Genomic DNA, 19,504 nt, shown 5'->3' on the forward strand with positions numbered 1-19,504 from the left:
TGTTTCTGAATTATTCACCATAAGAGGGATGTATACACACCAGACTGTGTTCAGAGGCAAATAATGAGTCTGGTACTCACTTGACTTATGTTATATCAGGTAATATGCATTCATGTGCTCATTAATTCAATAAATAGTTATTTAATGAGCTTTTTTATGGAAAAAAGTTATAGGCTGAATTGTATTCTCCCAAATTTTACATGTAATAAGCAAATGTATAAAAAAAACTGTACATAAAGAATATATTATTAAGCTGAAAAAGCATGGACTTCACCCTTTGAAGCTTATCATCTAAGTATCAAGAAATATAAATACACAAATAATCATACAATTATATAATTACAAACTCAGAAAGTGCTAAGAGGGAAAAATCCAGGAAGCTATGAGGATCCATAGTAAGGGAACCTGACCTGACCTGGGAAATTAACACTGAGAAAGCTATATTGTCACTGAGAATTTTAAAATGACTAGGAGCTAACTAGATGAATTAGGTGTCGGGGGCCTGACAGAGGAAGGAACATCTTATGGAAAGACATTACTCTAGGATGCAGCCAGATTCACTGGAAAAATTAAATAAAGGCATATGTGGCTTTTGAGGTCTTCCCAGGTGGTGTTAGTGGTAAAGAACCCACCTGCCAATACAGGAGATGTAAGAGTCACTACTTTATAAGAGACTTTCTTTAGTTTTCAGTTTATCTGCTAAAGTAACTGACATCTGTAGGATGAGGAAGATCATAGCATTTGTGTTAACAAGAAAAAAACTAATAAAATATAAAACACACTTTTCTACAATGCTATTAAAGAGTAGTTGATTCAAAGTCCATAAATAATATCAAAGAAAGATAAAATATTCATAGGTGGGCCTTTGCAGATGCTTCAGTGCCTAGAGATAAGTGCCTGATATGAATGCAGATGTGCAGAGGAGAGGCTTACCTTAGATGGAAAGATTTTACAAGGAAAAATCAGATGAATTTTAAATAACAGTATGGATAGCATTATACAATGTTATCTGGAAAAGACCCAAATGCGAGAATAAATGTCTTATCTTAACAATCTTCTTCTCTAGAAATGTTGATAAGGGAAGGGCATAAAAAGTGTCAACACTAGCAATGGGTGGAAAACAGTGTTTGTATAATACCACTACACTCAGATTCTAGGACTTGCTGAAGTATAACACAAAATCAAACCAAATTCAACTAAGACTAGAACCGAAATCACTCCCAGCCCAAATCCTGGAAAGACCAAAGGATAGCTTTCTGTGGCTACTGCTCTAAAATTTGGGAGTAAGGCTAAAGGGCAAATTACAGTCTCCACAATCCCATCTGAAACCAGTGGTGAACACAATCTAATGAAAATGTTTTGAGTGGTGAGAGATTTTTAGGTCAGTGAAAATATTCTGTATGATACTATAATGATAGATTCAAGTCATTATATGCTTTATCCAGCACCAAGAACCCTAAGGTAAACTATGGATGTTAGATATGTGAAGTATGGACTTTGGGTGGCTTTGATATGTCAGTGTCATTTTATCAGTTGTAACAAATATACCACTCTGCTGGGAGCTGTTAATTATAAAGGAGTTTATGCATTGTGTGGAGGTAAGGGATATATGGGAAAATCTCTGTACCTTCCTCTCAATTTTGCTGTGAATCTAAAGTCTGTTAGAAGTTTCTTTTTTTTCTTTAAGTTCAGTTCAGGTCATGTTGGAATCAGAGGGCAGCCCCTCAACTTAGGTGTGCAGTGAAAGAAAGGAATTGCATACTTTGAAAGTCTGAGATAAAGATATAAAAATTTTAAATCCATTTTTCTTTTAGACATTCCACATGTCATATTGTCATGTGAAGAGATATGAAGAACTAAGAAAATGTGACTCATTATCAGGAAGAAAATTAATCAACAGAAACAAAATCACAAATAGTTCAAATGACATCATTAGTCATCAAGAACTTTAAGATAAATGTTATAAAACTATTAAAACATGCATAGTGTAAGATGGAACGAATGGCTGAAGATATGAGTGCTTCTAGGAGAATAGCAGATAACAGAGAATCAAACTGATATTTTTGTACTGAAAATATAGTATAAGAAGGCTTCCCTGGTGGCTTAGCAATAAGGGTTCCGCCTGCAATGCAGGAGACCCAGGTTTGATCCCTAGATCTGGAAACTCTCCTGGAGAAGAAAATGGCAACCCACTCCAGAATTATTGCCTAGAGAACCCCATGGACAGAAGAACGTGGAGAGCTACAGTCCATGGGATCACAAAAGAGTCGGAAGTGACCCAGTGACTAAACAACAACAAAACGAGTAAGAAACAAAAATTTATTAGAGTATTTTAACATCAGATAGAAGAAAAGCAGAAGAAACCACTGGTGAACATAAAGATATGTCAATAGTAATTATCCAAACAAAAGTACACAAGGAATATAAGATTGGGGAAAAGGTGATCAGTGAATGGATCAGCATCCTATAGGAAAATATTAAATTAGTAGACATATATGTTATTTGAATCCAAATGAGAAGATATAAAGAATTAGGCAGAAAAAACATTTAATAAAACAATAGCAAAACACTTTTAAAGTTTAATTAAAAATCTCATCTTCAAGCCTAAGAACTAAAGATGTTAAGACATAATTCATGGATGACATGAGAGGGTATATAGAAAATGCAAAGAATTTTTTAAAAAATATTAGAAGTTACAAATGCATTTATCAAGTTTGCAGTATATGATATAAAAATCAGTTGTTTTATATACTATCAACAGAAAAATGAAAACTGAAATATAAAATACCATTTATAACAGCATCAAAAGTATAATATGCTTTGCCAAAAATTTAAAGAAACAAAATTAAAATCTCTACAATGGAAACTACAAAACAGTGCTGATATAAGCTTAAAGACATATAACTAAGTGAACAGATACACTGACTTCATAGTTTGGAAAACTTAATGATGTTAACATGGAGATTTCCTACAAATTGAGCTATACATTTATGCATTTTCTGTCAAGGCTTTTTATAGTAGAACTTGATGAGACAATTTTAACAATCACATGGATGTGCAAAGAATTCAAAATAGCCAAAACCAACATGGAAAACAAAGAATATGGTCGAGATACTTGTGCTACTAGATTTCATGACAAAGTTGCATGAAATTTAGAAATGATGACATTGATGTAAAACTTAAAACTCATTCAAACAATATGGTATTGGACTTTCACATTCTGTAAAGATGGAGTAACAGAAACCAGATTTACTACTCTACTAAAAACAAGTTAAAAACTAGGGGCAAATTATATGTAACATCACTTTGGTTTTATTATTATTTGGCTGTGCCGCCAGGGAACGCCTGACAACATCAGTTTTAAATGCATGGGACATTGCTTAGTGCCCATTGAGAGACAGTAAAAATTGAATTAAGCTTTGCTATTGTCCCAGCTTACTACTCATCCAGGCTACAGTACAGTGAGGAGGAGCCCAATGGAACCTGATAGTCGCCCTGAGTTGAAGAAACAACTGGGAGACCAGGAAAGCCAACATAGCTAGTTTTCAGAACATTATAAGGGGGAGAAATATACTCGCACATGCAGAGGGTTCCATAAATCTACAGCAAGTCATCCTTCTGTCTTTGGCTAATGATTACCAAATGCATATGAGGCCAGGAAAAGGAAAACCCCAAGAATCAGAGGGAGTGATACCTGAAGCTCATACAAGGCAGAGATTAGTTCCCTTTCCCACCAGCCTTCCTGGAAAACCTCATAATTCACGGCAAGAAGCACAGAACACACAGAATAGTAGTGTGACCTCAGTAATGGACAAAATTAAACCTAGAATAAAGTTGCTCTGGTCCTACAGAACAAAGCTTGAAAACAAGACCTGACAGGATCAAATGACCTCCATGGAATTTAAATGCACCCCAGAAAAAATACATCCCAAGAATATTAAAGCAAAGTAAAATATCCAGCACCCAAAAATGTAAACATTACAATATCTACCACATAATAAGATATTAAATAGACATACAAAGAAGGACGAAAATACAGCCCATGGCAATGAGAGAAATTAGTCACTCCAACCTGACCACCAGATGATATAAATGCTTGAATTGATAAACAAGGACATTAAAGTTGTTATTATAACTATATTCTGTACATTCAGGAAACCAGAAGAAAATTGAGAATGTTAAGTGGAAAACTGAATGATCTAGAAATTTAAAACTATGATGTTTAAGATTTTTAAGAAATACACTGGATGCGATTAATAGCAGATCAGATATTATATAAGAAATGATGAGTGAATTTAAGGCCAAAGACACAGAAACTGTCCAAAATAAATTGCAGAAAAAAATAATATTTAAAAAAAAGAATAAAGTGTCAGTACTCTGTAAGATGACTTTAAGCAGCCTAGTATATATATAATTAAAGTCTCTGAAGTGGAATAAGAAGGAAGAGGCAAAAAGAAGTTCAAATTTTCTAAATTTAATGAAAAATGTAACCTTTTAGATCTATGAGGCTAAATGGAATCTGTGCATAATAAACATAAATTAAACTTCATCAAGTTACATCATAATTAAGTAATTAAGAAGATTAACAGTAGTGATAAAAAAAAAGAGCTTTAAACTCAGCATGTGAAAAATGACACATTATTTAAGGAAGAACAAAGACAAGACTTCTCACTAGAAAAAAAACAGTGCAAGCTGGATAATGGAGAAAAACTTTTAAAATACTGGAAAAAAATTTTTTTAGCTTAACTATGCCTAGAAAAAATATCTCTCAGCAACAAAATAAATAAACCTTTTCTCAGGCATACAAAAGTAGAAGGAATTCATAACCAGTAGGCTTGCATGATAGGAAGTATGAAAGAAAGTCCTTCAGGAAGAAACAATGTATCAGATTGATGTACAGATTTATCCAAGGGACCACAGAGGCAGAGAAATGGTATCTATGTGGTGCTATATAAAAGAGATATTTTTAAATATGATTTAAAGAAAGATTAAAGATGTAGAGCTGTTTACAGCAAAATGAGTATCAGTGCATTGTTGGGTTTATATCACATGCAGAAGTAAAAATGATAATAACACAAAAGCCAGGAGAAGATAAGTGAAAGGCATTGGTAAACTATTCTTATACTTTCTATGCAATAATAAAATATCAATTGGAGGCAAGCTATAAATTACAATGAACTTTATAAGCTAAAATTATATCAAAAACCCTAGTACAAACACTAATGACACAAAAGTATACATATAATAAAGCTAAAAATAAGATAAAATTGAATCATGCAAAACATGTTATGAATTCAAAAGAGAGAAAAAAAAGTAGCAGAAGAATCAACTACAACAAAAAGGGAAACAAATGGAAAGATGATGAATTTATACCCCGAAATACATTTGAATGTAAATGGTTTGAACTCTCAAATTGAAAGGCAAAATATTTCAAAACAGATATAAGAACAAGATCCAATTATATACTATATATTATCTACAAAAAACCTACACTGAATATAGATGCTAATAGGTTAAGAGTAAAAGGATATGATACCAAATTAGAAAACTTATACAAAATATAAAATCCCTAGAAAGGACACTAATAAAACTGACTCAAAAAGAAATCATCCTGAATAGGCCTTAGAGCAAGCATACAATTAGTAATTTCAAAGCTTTTAACAGAGTAAATCCCCGACTTAGATAGCTTTACTGATGAATTCTACAAAATATGTAAAGAGTAACACTTATCCACCACAAACTCATTCCAAAAAATAAAAGAAAAGGGAATACTTTCCAATTTATTATATGCTGGCAGTATACTCTGATACCAAGACAATGACATCCTAAGAAAACTAGAAACTAATTCCCTTATGAACACAGACAAAAAATTAGCAAATCAAATCTGGCAATATATAAAAAAAGTATTATAAAAGAGCTACTGGAATGTATCCCAAGAATGTAAAGTTGCAAAAAAAATAGTCAAATTAATATACCTCATTCATGAAATAGGAACAAAACGCATATAATCATCTCAATTAATGCAGAAAAAAGCTACTTGATAAGACTTCCTATGATAAAAATAGTCAACAAACCAGTAATAAAAGGAAACTCTCTGACCTAAGGAAAAGATGAGGTACAAAATCCTACAGCTAACAGCATAATTAATGTGAAAAAACTGAATGCATTTTCCTTAAGATTAGAATCAAGACAAAAAAGACAACTATTGCCACTTCCATTCAACACTATACTGAAGAGTCTAACCAAGGCAATTAAGCAAAATAAAAATTAAAGGCATCCATATCAGAAAGGAAGAGGTATAACTATCTCTGCTTGCAGATGACAGTACTTGTATATAAAAAACCTTAAGGAATCTACATGCAAGCTCTTTGAACTTATATATGAATGCAGTCAGATTGCCTGGGCTTCCTTGGTGACTCAATGGTAAAGAATCCACCTACCAATGCAGGAGATGCGAGTTCAATTCCTGGGGCATGAAGATCCCCTCGAAAAGGAAATGGCAACTGACCCCAGCATTCTTGCCTGGGAAATCCCGTGGACAGAGGAGCCTGGCAGGCTATAGTCCGTGGCGTAGCCAAAGAATCAGACACCACTTAGCAATTAAAACAACAACAGTCAGATTACAGAAAACAAGGTCAATTTAAAGATTGTTTCTATTCATTAGCAATGAATAATGCAAAAATGAAATTAGGAAAACAATTTCATTTGCCGTAGAATCAATAACAAAATAATAGATTGAACAAAAATGCAAGACCTATCCCTCAAGAACTAGAAAACAGTTATTGAAAGATATTAAAGAAGAACCAAATAAATGAAGACAGCTCATAGTAAGAGATCAAAAGACTTAATACTGTTAAAATAGCAATACTGCCAAAACTGATCTACAGATTCAAAGCAATTCTTGTCAAAATCCCATCCGGCTATTTTGCAGAAAATGACAAGCTAATCCTGAAATGTATATGGAAATTCTAGGGGCCCAGAATAGCCAAAACAATCTTGGAACAAAGTTGGAGGACTTATACTTTCAGATTTCAAATATTACTACAAGGCTACAGTAATCTATATTATAGTACTAGAATAAAGGTATATGTGTGCATGCCAAGTCCCTTCAGTTGTGTCCATCTCTTTGTGACCCTATGGACTGTAGCCCATCAGGCTTCTCAGTTCATGGGATTCTTCAGGCAAGAATACTGGAGTGAGTTGTCATGCCCTTCTCTAGGGGATCTTCCATATCCAGGGATCAAACCCACATCTGTTAGGGTTGGGAAGATCCCCTAGAGGAAGACGTGGCAACCCACTCTGGTATTCTTGCCTGGAGAATCCCATGGACAGAAGAGCCTGTCAGGCTATGGTCCATAAAAAAAATGAACATCAAAGAGTAAATATTGAGAGATTAGATTGGACCATCCCTGAAACTTCAGGATAATCCCCCTACCTCAAAGTCTATAACTTTAGTCAAAACTATAGTTATTTTTGCCACATAAGGTATTCACATAGCATTCATAGATTCTGGGATTAAAGCATAGGTATCTTTGCAGGGTAGTTATTTTTCCTTCCACTCTTGGTTAAATTAGTCTTTTTGTTTGTTTGTTTATGTATTTTTTTATTTTACTTTACAATACTGTATTGGTTTGCCATACATTGACATGAATCCGCCACGGGTGTACATGAGTTCCCAATCCTGAACCCCTCCCCCTCTCTCCCCATATCATCTCTCTGGGTAATCCCAGTGCACCAGCCCCAAGCATCCTGTATCTTGTACTGAACCTAGACTGGCGATAACATTTCTTACACGATAGTATACATGTTTCAATGCCATTCTCCCACATCATCCCACCCTCTCCCTCAAAGAATACATTTGAACCCGTTCTAATGAGGTGGATGAAACTGGAGCCAATTATACAGAGTGAAGTAAGCCAGAAAGAAAAACACCAATACTGTAAACTAACACACATATATGGAATTTAGAAAGATGGTAATGATAACCCTGCATGCAAGACAGCAAAAGAAACACAGATGTATAAATTATTCTTTTAATATGATCTAATTTAATAAAAATTGTGCAAGAAAAACTTATACACAAATATTCAGAGAGACATTATTCATACTAGATAAAAAGTAGAAATAACCCAGATGTCCACCAACTGCTAAATGAATAAAATGTGGTAAATCCATACAGTGCAATATTGTTAAGCAATAAGAAGGAGCGAAGCAGTGATACATGCTAGGATGAATGCCAAAAACATTATGCTATGTGGAAGAAGCTAGTCAGTCACAAAAGACCGCATACAATATGATTCTATGCTATAAAACATTTAGCGTAGGTAAATCTATAGAAAAAGGAAGCAAGATGTCCTGCCTAGTGCTCTGGGATGGAGAACTAGGAAAAGCCTGAGAGTGGCTGTGGCTGGCTTTAGTTTCTTTCCAGGATAATGGAAATATTCTAAATTAAGTGAACTTCTATCTCAGCAAAGCTGTTTTGTCTCCATGACAATACTAAGTTATTACATAGTGTTCATGGTCAAGATAACAGGTCTCCCATAGGAGGAAAAGAGGGAGTGGCTACAAGGGACACAGGGGAGCTGGCGTATTAAAAATGTCCTAATTCTTGGCCAAGTGATGTTTACATGAGTGTTCCCTTTGTTATCATTTATTGAGCTTCACATTTAGGATTTATACATTTCCTAGGTCTATGTTACACCTCAAAATAAAAAAGTCTAAATTTTTTAATAATGGTAAATGTGTTTCTACCCATGACATAAAGAAGTAATGTTAGCCTGGAAGTATTTACACTGTAAAACTGTTCTCATAATGATAAACAGAAGTAAAGAGATAACAGGAAATATTTTAAAAGTTAAAAATCCAACAAGAATTGGACATGGATAGAAAAGGAAAGGGAAGTGTGGTATTAAGAATTACGTTTCACTTTCTTGCTGTTAGACAGCTTTTCTTTTTGACAGCAAGCAGACTGGATTTAAGTGGGTGACAATGCATATGTGTTTCAATAGACTAGGTCTGAGATGCTTAACCACCCAACTGAAATGTCAAATAAAAGCTTTACATACATGTTGGAGCTAGAGGAGATATTCAATTTGAACATTCTGCTGGATTTTCCCATTTATGTTTCTAGACCTACCTTACATTTTCCCGTCTTTCTATACGTTTTCTTTTTTGCTGTTGTAGTTTTTTGTTTTTGTTTCATGCGATACATCAACTATTAGTACATCCCTCACCAGCTGGGCAGCAAGTTACCTTGGCTGAGTTTGTCCAGTGGAAGATAACAACAGAAGCTGGAAGGACAGTACAATTCACACCTAGGGATAATAAAAGCTCCCAACCTCTGCTAGCTCCAGGGTGCTTTACCAACTCTTTTTGATTTTGGTTTCTCTTATTCCTATTTGCACTTCTATAAATAGCTTTTTATTAAATTCTCCTTAATCAGACCGTTTGAATGTACCATCTGTTTCCTGTCAGGATCTTCAGTAATTCAGTAATTGGCACAAGAAGTGGCCCCAGGAAACACCCTTAAAATAGGTTCCCAGAATGGGTAGGTAGAATATTTGAGAATCTCACAGATAACTTCTTTGCTTCAGGAAATGGGACACTGATAATCTCTGGCGTGCTGTGACATTGTGATTAGCCGAATAATCACTGGTGGTGGCGTAAGATGAAGTACAGATGCAATGAAGGCGTTGGGAGATCAAGTGTCTGTGGCACTTAGTCACTATGGCAACAGTGGTTATTACAAAGATTGTAGCAAGAGAAAAGGACCAAAAATAATGAAGGTCTGCTTCCGAACATGAATGAAAAATCAGAAAGCTTCTATGGAAACCTAAAAGAATCTCTTATGTCCAGTAGCCAAAGGGAAGGTATGAATGAGAATCAAGCCCAAGGACTGGATGTAATTGTACAGTGGTTAAAGCCCACCAAATGAAAAACCCAGCCATATGTTATGCTAAGATAAGAGTACTCATAGAAAAAGAATAAGACCCAAGGACCTTTGGGCAAATATGGGCAAAGGACAAGAATTTTGAATCTGCAAATTCTAGGTGTACTCGGCTGAGATTTGAAAGGTAATGACTTGGGGTTTAAGTACCCAAAGAAGGTTGTTCACATCCAAAAGTCTTGCTGATTGAAGTTTGGGTTCAACATTGGCTTACAGTTAATGAGAAGGCAATGCTAGAAATTCTCTGACATAGGGCAGTGGCTCTCAACCTTCGATGTACATTAGAATCACCCAAAGAAGCATAAAAAGAATTAATCTCTTGGTCCCACCCAGATGGAGCCTGATTTTAACATTCTGGGATATATCCTGGACATTAGGTTTTCTGAAACTCTCCAGGTAATTCTAATGTGCAACCTGAGTGGAAAATCACTGATGATGAAGAAAGAATCTGAGGTTAAGGGTTATGGGACTATTAGAGCAGATTTATTATGTGTAACCATCTCAATTCCCCTCTGCCAAACACCCTGAAAGAGCCTGGAGGACACTCTGCTTACCAAAGCAATTTTGAAACTCTCTGTGTGTTTGAATGTGTCCTATGGGCCAAAGATGACTGATGGTGGAAGATGCTGCAATACAAATCGTTCAATATTGCAGTAGAAAAAATGGCCTGCCAGGGCAGTAGAGACCAGATAAAAGGGATTAACCATCAGAAACAAGGTTTTTAAAATCACATTAATAGGGCAAGTGTTGAGTTGCTCATACTGTTCTGATCTGCATTAATCAGTGTCAGTGGCTTTTTAACCACTGGGTCCTTCAGAATGAAATAAATGAACAGACTAGTGAGGTATGGCTTAATATATAAAAACAGAAAATTTCTGGGTCTTGAAAATCTAATTTTCAAATCTTTCTAGGTGCTGGAAATCAAATTCATGTCATCATAATGGGAATTCATAGCCTCTTATCCAGTTCCAAGGTCTAAGTCAATACACATGCTTAAAGCACCTTTGTTGAAGTGAAAGTTGGTTCCTTTTGAGAAAGGATCAGCAATGTAGCCATTGAGGAATATTGTGTATTCCCCAAACCTTCTCTTCATGACTTCTAGCTGTTAACTAGGTTATGCAATGGTGAAAGGGAAACACTCAGAATTTCGAGGGGGTAGGGATTATTAAGTAAAGGCTCAGAATTGCTATTAATCCCTAGAAACTCTAAATGCATCCTGGTACCCTGAAAGTGAAAGTGAAGTCGCTCAGTCGTGTTTCACTCTTTGCGACCCCATGGACTGTAGCCTACCAGGCTCCTCCTTCCATGGGATTTTCCAGGCAAGAGTACTGGAGTGGGTTGCCATTTCCTGGTACCCTACTGGCAGGCATTTATTGAGGTCAGATTACAGATGTAATCCTGACTTGACTCATCTCAGAGTGAGCCTAAGGGGACCACTGACCTATCCTAAGGGTTATTTGTGAGTTATTTACATTAGGATGAAGCAAGTGAAAGCTTCTGGTTATTCATCTATTGCCAAGACAGCAAATCAAACACAATGCTCCATCACTAGGGATGATGCAGAACAGTATCACCATCATATACTAGAAGGATATGTGTAGTAAGGGGTACAGGAATTCTTAATACATGCCCAGTTAAATCACATTTTTTGCTGACGGAAACCCAGTCTAAAAGATTGACTATGGATCATTACAAAGAAAATCAGGCATTAATTCCTATAGCAACTCTGTTTTCAGATATAACATCTTTACTGGAGAAAATCAATGTGACCCCTGTCACTTGGATGGTTTAAAGTGTAGTTCTTGGATCAGCAGCTTCAGTATCACCTACAAACTCATTAAATATGCACATTCTTGAATCCCATTCCCCATAGACTAAGTCAGAAACTCTAGAAGTGGGGCCCCCAAATCTGTGTTTTATCAAGTCTTTAAGATGATTCTTTTGCATTTTCCTGTTAGAGAAACACTGACTTAGATAATTTTTCCCCAATTCCTATCATGAAAAACACTCATAAGCAATTTGCCTTCACAAAGTAAGGATAGAAACTCATATACACGGTCTAGTCAAGTTTCGTACTGCCTTTCATAATATAAACTTGGGAGAACTTAATCATTTTCTGTCCCCTAAAACTGATGACCTTATGTTAATTGAGTCTATAAGTAGGAAGGGGCATATACTAGATGCCTTATTAAGACATATGTGTACCAAGGGTTGAAAGATAAACCTTGTAAAATCTCAAAAGCCTATGTCTGTCATACTGATAGATCTATAAAGTTTTAATGGTCTGAGATAGGACAGGATATTTCATCTAAAGTGAAATATAAATTACTGAAACATGTACCACCTACTTTTAATAGGTGCAAAACTGGTTGAGCCTTTTAAAATTATGAAAGTAAAACATACTGCATTTAGGTACGATGTGACTAATTCACTGGCTAATTCACGACATGTCCTAAGACATCAGATTGGAGCCTGAATAAAATCAGTATGTGCTGCAGTGCATACTGCCACAATTTGGGGTCCTATGCCAGCAAAGGACTGATGCTGAAGTTGAAACTCCAATACTTTGGCCACCTGATGTGAAGAGCTGACACACTGGAAAAGACCCTGATGCTGGGAAAGATTGAGGGCAGGAGGAGAAGGGGACGACAGAGGATGAGATGGTTGGATGGCATCACCGACTCAATGGACATGAGTTTGGGTAAACTCTGGGAGTTTGTGATGGACAGGGAGGCCTGGTGTGCTGCAGTCCATGGGGTCACAAAGAGTCGTACATGACTGAGTGACTGAACTGAACTGAACTGATGCCAGCAAAAGCAGTTGTTTGATACAAAGAAGTTACACAGAACTTCTGGAAAAATCTGAAAAGAGGAACATGATTGTGCCCAATTCTATAGTTTTGTTATACAACCATTTATACTTTTCTGCCAGATATTCACATGCATTTGAATATCAGTTTCACACTGGCAGTTGGGCTGTTTTTAATATTGAATATCTGATCACAGGTCTATGAAAACTAAACTTCTCATTATTAATTGATTGTTGTCTCATTCAAATGAAATTAGATGTTAAAGATTAACAAAGAGTAGATTTACCTTCACATCTAAAATCAGTGAAAAGCTGGCTGAAAACATACCAAGCAACAGTTTTCAAAATATTGCCCATCAGCAATGAAAGATGGTCATCCTTGAAAGGGGAGGAACAAATGGCAGCAGAATTTCCGTGCTGCCCAGAGATCCCCTTGACTTGGACAAGATAATAAATTTAAAACCAACCATACAAGTAATCAAATCAAATGTAAATGGTCTAAACACTCCAAATAAAACAGAGATTGTCAGATTGCTTTTAAAAAAATGTAAACCATATGTTGCCGTCAAGAAACATACTTTAAATATAAAGCAACAATGAGAATAAAGAAAAAAATATATTAATAGATATGCTACATTAACAACTTTTTAAAGGTGATTTGGCTACATTTATATTAAATATAGTAAAGCATAATGGTAAAAATAGTAAAGAATATAGCCAAGGATAAAGGGAGTATTTCATCTAACAAAGAAGTTAATTCATCCATAAGAACATGTAATAGCTCCACTAATTATAACAGCTTTTTAGTACAACTTCCAGGAGAAATAGATAAATCCACACTAAGAGTTGGATTTTAGCTCTTATTAAAATGAATACTTCTCCAATAACAAATAGAATGAACAGACAGAAAAAGAGTAAAAATACAGAAGGCTGAATAACATTATAACCAATTTTATTTAAATGACATTGGAGGGATTGGGGGCAGGAGAAGGGGACGACAGAGGATGAGATGGTTGGATGGCATCACTGACTCAATGGACGTGAGTCTGAGTGCACTCCGGGAGTTGGTGATGGACAGGGAGGCCTGGCGTGCTGGGATTCATGGGGTCACAAAGAGTTGGACACGACTGAGCGACTGAAATGAACTGAACTGAACTGATAGCTCTCTCAATCTAATGATAGTAGATAAACATTGTATTAAAGTACACAGAAAACAGTTACCAAGAAAGCCCATAATATAGGCCACAAAATAAAAAGATTCGAAATCAATAAAATTAAAAAGTTTCTAAACAAACAAACTATGGTTTCTGTCCACAGTGGAAATTGGTTTGTAATAAAAACACAAAGGTATCTGGAAGCTAAATTTTGAGGCCAAAATATGCATTAACTAAATAACTAAATAACTAAATAACTCTGGGATCAAGGACATATTAAAAGGAAACACTGGAAGCTCAGCTCGGCACTCTGTCACAACTTAGAGGAGTTGGATGGCAATGAGGTGGGAGGGAGGCTCAAGAGAGAGAGAATATACTTATGGTAGCTCAGCTGGTAAAGAATCCACCTGCAATGCAGGAGACCCTGGTTCAATTCCTTGGCTGGGAAGTTCCCCTGGAGAAGGAATAGGCTACCCACTCCAGTATTCTTGAGCGCTCCTGGTGGCTCAAATGGTAAAGAACTCACCTGCAATGAAGGAGAAGTGGGGTTCGATCCCTGGCTTGGAAAGATCCCTTGGAGAAGGGCATGGCAACCGACTCCAGTATTCTTGCCTGAAGAAACGCCACAGACAGAGCAGCCTGGCGGATTACAGTCCATGGGGCCACAGTGAATCAGACATGACTGAGCGACTGAGCTCAGCACAGCATGGCTGATTTGTGTTGTTGTATGGCAGAAACCAACAGGACATTGTAAAACAATTATTTTCAAATTTAAAATTTTAGTATATATATTTATTGAAATAAGTAAAAATAAAAATCCAACATATAAAAACTTGTGGGACATAACTAAAGTTGTGCTTATAAATTTATAGCACTAAAGTCCTATATTCGAAAAATAAAAAATATATAATCAATGAATCCATATTTTACTTGAATAAAAAAAGGAAGAGCAAATTAAACCCAAAGTAAATATAAAGAAATCATTACTATCATTCTGAAAATCAATAAAAGAGAAAATAATACAGAAAATCTGTAAAACCATCCAAAGATACATCTTTGAAAAATTCAATAAAATTGGTAAATCTCTAGCCAGACTGATCTGAAGCAAAAGGAAGTATTCATTGTGAAGTCAGAAATTAGATGTGAAAAAAAAAAAGAAATTAGATGTGAAGTCATATCTTTATTGTGAAGATGTCCTGTCCCATAGATATGTTGATTCACTCTTCAGTTATTAACACATTTTCCAAAGGCCAAGTACACAGGCTATGATAACAATACAATATTGGAGCATGTGTACACATCTATTTGCTTAGCCAAAAGATGAATCCAGTTCTGAATCCTTATATGACACCATCCTCGGGGGACCAGATAGCCATCTGCTAAGTAAAGCAGGGACTTTTCCCAATTGGACTTAATACATTCTCCAGACATGTATTTACCATCCATACACACTTCTGCCAGCACCAGAACTATGGACTTAAATAATGCTGCATCAATTGTCAGGCATTTCACACATTTCCCACAACCAAGCAAGATGTTTAACAACTAAACTCATAGAATGCATTGATTTTGCAAAATCACCCACCTTTCAAAAGCAGTTGTCTTGAAAGAGCTACAAAAGTCTTGACCATGGGGAATGTCTAGAGGACAGAGGTCTAAATTCATGGTCCAAAAGGGCTACAAAATCAAGTAAGGCAGTCTACAGAAGTTATAATTCCAGGTCAAAGAGGAATGCAGAGACTAACAGAGAAGGGAAATCTGATGAGTTCATGGTTGGAATTGGAGAATGGGGTGGGGAGAGCAAGAGCAAACATAAAAATGAGGCGGTGGGAGGGGGGTTCAGGATTGGGAACTCAGGTACACCCGTGGCGGATTCATGTCAATGTATGGCAAAACCAATACAGTATTGTAAAAGTAAAATAAAGTAAAATTTAAAAAAAAAAAAAAAAGAAAGAAAAAAGTCAGACTTAACCGAGCTACTAAGCACACAGGCTTTCCTACTTTTTTTCTATTAGGGTTTTACTCTACTTGTTAATTTGTTAAAACTCTTCATCTATTTAGGATATCCGTCCTTTTTCATCCTGTGTATTATTTAATATTCATTTATTTGTGAGTACTCTTTTTTAGACTACAAAGGCTGTTTTCATGCAGCCACATCTGTGTCTTTTCCTCTGTTGATTTGCTTTTAAACATGTATGGAGGACACTGTGTCAGACATTGCAGTATGAACTTTACAGTCATTATCTTATTAATTCTACCTTGTGAACTGTATGAGACTGGTATTATTATCATCCTATCTTACAGTGAAGAAAATGACTCTACAAATGGCATCTTGGGAACTGAGTCTGCAGCCTGACACAGAGGAAAAGAAAATTACAATTTACAATCCAGGTTACAATTATTTTGAATGCTTAAAGTTATCCAATCAATTTAGTAACACCAGACGCATTTAGTGTCTAATTTCTGCTTTGAGTTATAGGTTATCTATACTTAACGATTAAAAGGAAAAATAATGGGAAAAATATATTAATCTGTGTTTGGAATGGCAATCAGTCCTGTTAAGATGCTTTCAAAGAGGGAAAATAAATGTTGAAAGATTGTCTCTCAAAAAAAAATCAGCATACTGAGAAAGTATTTTCCACTGAGTTTGTTAATGGGAAAAATTGAAAACAAAAGACTAATTGGAAGGATATTAAGAAAATTAACATTTTCCAAAAAGAGCTTCTAGTCAAAAATCATAGTAAAAACAAGAACATAAAAAGTGTTCTTGGATTCAACACATTTCTAACAGTTCCAAGAAGCTGGCTTGAATAGTATAGCTTTGATTCTTACTTCCTTTTGATCCTGTAGTACATGTTCTCTTCTAAGGTTCAGAATAACCAATACTACGATGGATTCCCTTGCTTCTCTGCAATGATGTCTTTGAGAAAGGTAATTGCTATAAATAGTCTTATTTCTGCTAAAAATTATAATATGAATTTTTTATGTAAGAGCAATAAATCAAACCAAACAGCTGCCTCACTATTATTCATCATAACAAACTTACAATGTAGCCAGCTGGAAAAAAAAATGCAATTTTCCTAAAGTGCCTCTTTGAATTATTCAAAGTTTCTGTTGCAGCTAATTAATTTAATGCACATTACTATAATGAATCAATAAAATAAAATTCTGAGCAAAAATAGAAATACAGATTCTAGTAGTGTTCTGTTTTCTTTGATATTATGCTTTATATATCTGCCCCCAAAAACTAGGAATTAATATAGTAAAGTGATAGTCTTTTAAGGAGTTCTACATGTGCAGTCATATATATAATGATCTGATATGCACTCCATTTAACACTCTAGTTGAATACATTTGTAGGTTGTTTGAGAATTGAGAGCTTGTCACTAACAAACGTTGAAATAAGAAGTAGGTCTGCATTTAATACACCATCATTGCAAATGCTTCTTTATTTCACTCAGTTTTTGCTTGCAAGAGGGAGCTTACTTACTCTATTAGGTTATTTACATCTCCTCCATCTTACACAAGATCTCTTCCTGGTAAAACTGGTAACAATAGAAATTATGTAGCATGATAAAGAAAAACCATGTCAGAATAAGAGACAAATGTATTCCTAAAATCACATCCACTAGATTGCTAAAGTACTATTTCTCAGGCTAGATCCACATGCCCCTTCCTTGAAACTTCTTTCTTCATTTAAGGCAACATTCAACTCAAATCCATCTGATTTTGTGAAAGCAGAGACACCGAAGACAGAATTCTAATTCCATATCTGCCATTAATATATTAAATGACCTTGGACAATCTCCCCATAAACTTCATCTCCTTCATCTAAAATATGATGCTCTCAACTCAGTGGTAACTTACTTCACAGTCTTGTTCAAAGGAATAACTAGCAAAATCTGCCAGGTATACTGAAAACATTAACTGCTAGATACATATTTAATTATAAGATGGAACCTTTATGACATTAAAGGATCTGATGCAGAAAAAAAAAAGAAAGATAAAGAAATCATGTACTAGGAAACAGAATCAAAAATATAAATTTTTTTTCCTTAAGCCAATTAGAAATACTGCAGTAGGATTAAAAACAATTTTTCTGGTACTGTCTTTAGTCCATTCAGGCTACTATATCAACAACAAACAAACCCACCAAAAATGTAGACCAGGTTGTTTAAATAACAAATATTTATTTCTCATAGTTCTGGAGGCTGTAAGTCCAAAGACAGGACACCAGCAGATTTGATGTCTAGTGAGAGCCTACTTTCTAATTCATAGAAAACCATCTTCTCACTGTGTCCTCATATGCTCTAAGGGGAACAAGAGACCGGAGTCTCTCTTAGAAGGGCAGTAATCCTATTCATCTGATCTCCACCTGCATGACCTAATCACCTTCCAGAGCCCCACATCAAATATTATCAAATAAGGGATTAGACTCTAACCTTTGAATTTAGGGGAGAAATAAGCATTCTGTCAATAGCAAATATTTTGTATCTGTTGCAAAAGCAAATCAACTAAGCCAGATTTACACTAGTATTTGTTGGGATGATGAACTTTATGCTCCAACAAGATTTATATTGAGGCAGAAATTTTACTAGTATTGTGAAAAATAGAATATTTGCTTGTTCTACTTCAGGTAAACATGTAGAACAACAAAACATTCTTTGTTAACCCAAGATAAAATCACATGGGATGTGCAAGACTATTTTACAGACTCTCTTGTTACCTCTTCTACATGGGGACAGAAGAGCAAATAAACTTACAAATGAATTCTACTGTATTAAGGGATGACAGTAACAGTATCCACTTTCTAAATTAAAAATACCCTGGAAAATCAACAATCCACTTTCTAAATTAAAAATACCCTGGAAAATCAACAATAAAAAAAATAGGTCTATGTAAAGATCAATAAAATGGATAATACTTCAGGCAAATTAAATAAGAAAAAAAAAAGAGGCTATCAATTTTTAATACCAGAAATGAAACTGAGGACATCATTACATATCCTATGGACATTACAAGGCTTCCCCAGTGGCTCAGCAGTAAAGAATCTACCTGCATTGCAAAAGATGCAGGAGCCATGTGCTCAATCCCTGTGTTGAAAAGATCCCTGGGAGGAGAACATGGCAGGACATTTCCACTCCAGTATTCTGGCCTGGAAAATCCCATGGACAGAGGAGCTTGGTTTACTACAGTCCACATGATGACTAAGAGTTGGGCACGACTGAAGCGACTGAGCACAGCACAGCACACAACATGCGAGTCTAATTAAGCACTTGAAAACAAGTTAACATGTAAACCCTCATGTCCAGGTGAAAAAGCAAAAATCACATGGAAACAGCTAATAGATAAGAAAACATGTTTGACAAAATCCAGCACTGATTTATGATAAAAGTCTCTTCAGTTCAGATCAGTTCAGTCGCTCAGTCATGTCCACTCTTTGCAACCCCTGGACTGCAGCATGCCAGGCCTCCCTGTCCATCACAAACTCCTGGAGTTTACTCAAACTCATATCCATTGAGTCAGTGATGCCATCCAACCACCTCATCGTCTTCTCCTCCAGCCCTCAATCTTTCCCAGCATCAGGGTCTTTTCA

This window comes from Ovis aries, chromosome 6 (genome assembly GCF_016772045.2).
Source record: "Ovis aries strain OAR_USU_Benz2616 breed Rambouillet chromosome 6, ARS-UI_Ramb_v3.0, whole genome shotgun sequence".
Lineage (NCBI taxonomy): Eukaryota > Metazoa > Chordata > Mammalia > Artiodactyla > Bovidae > Ovis > Ovis aries.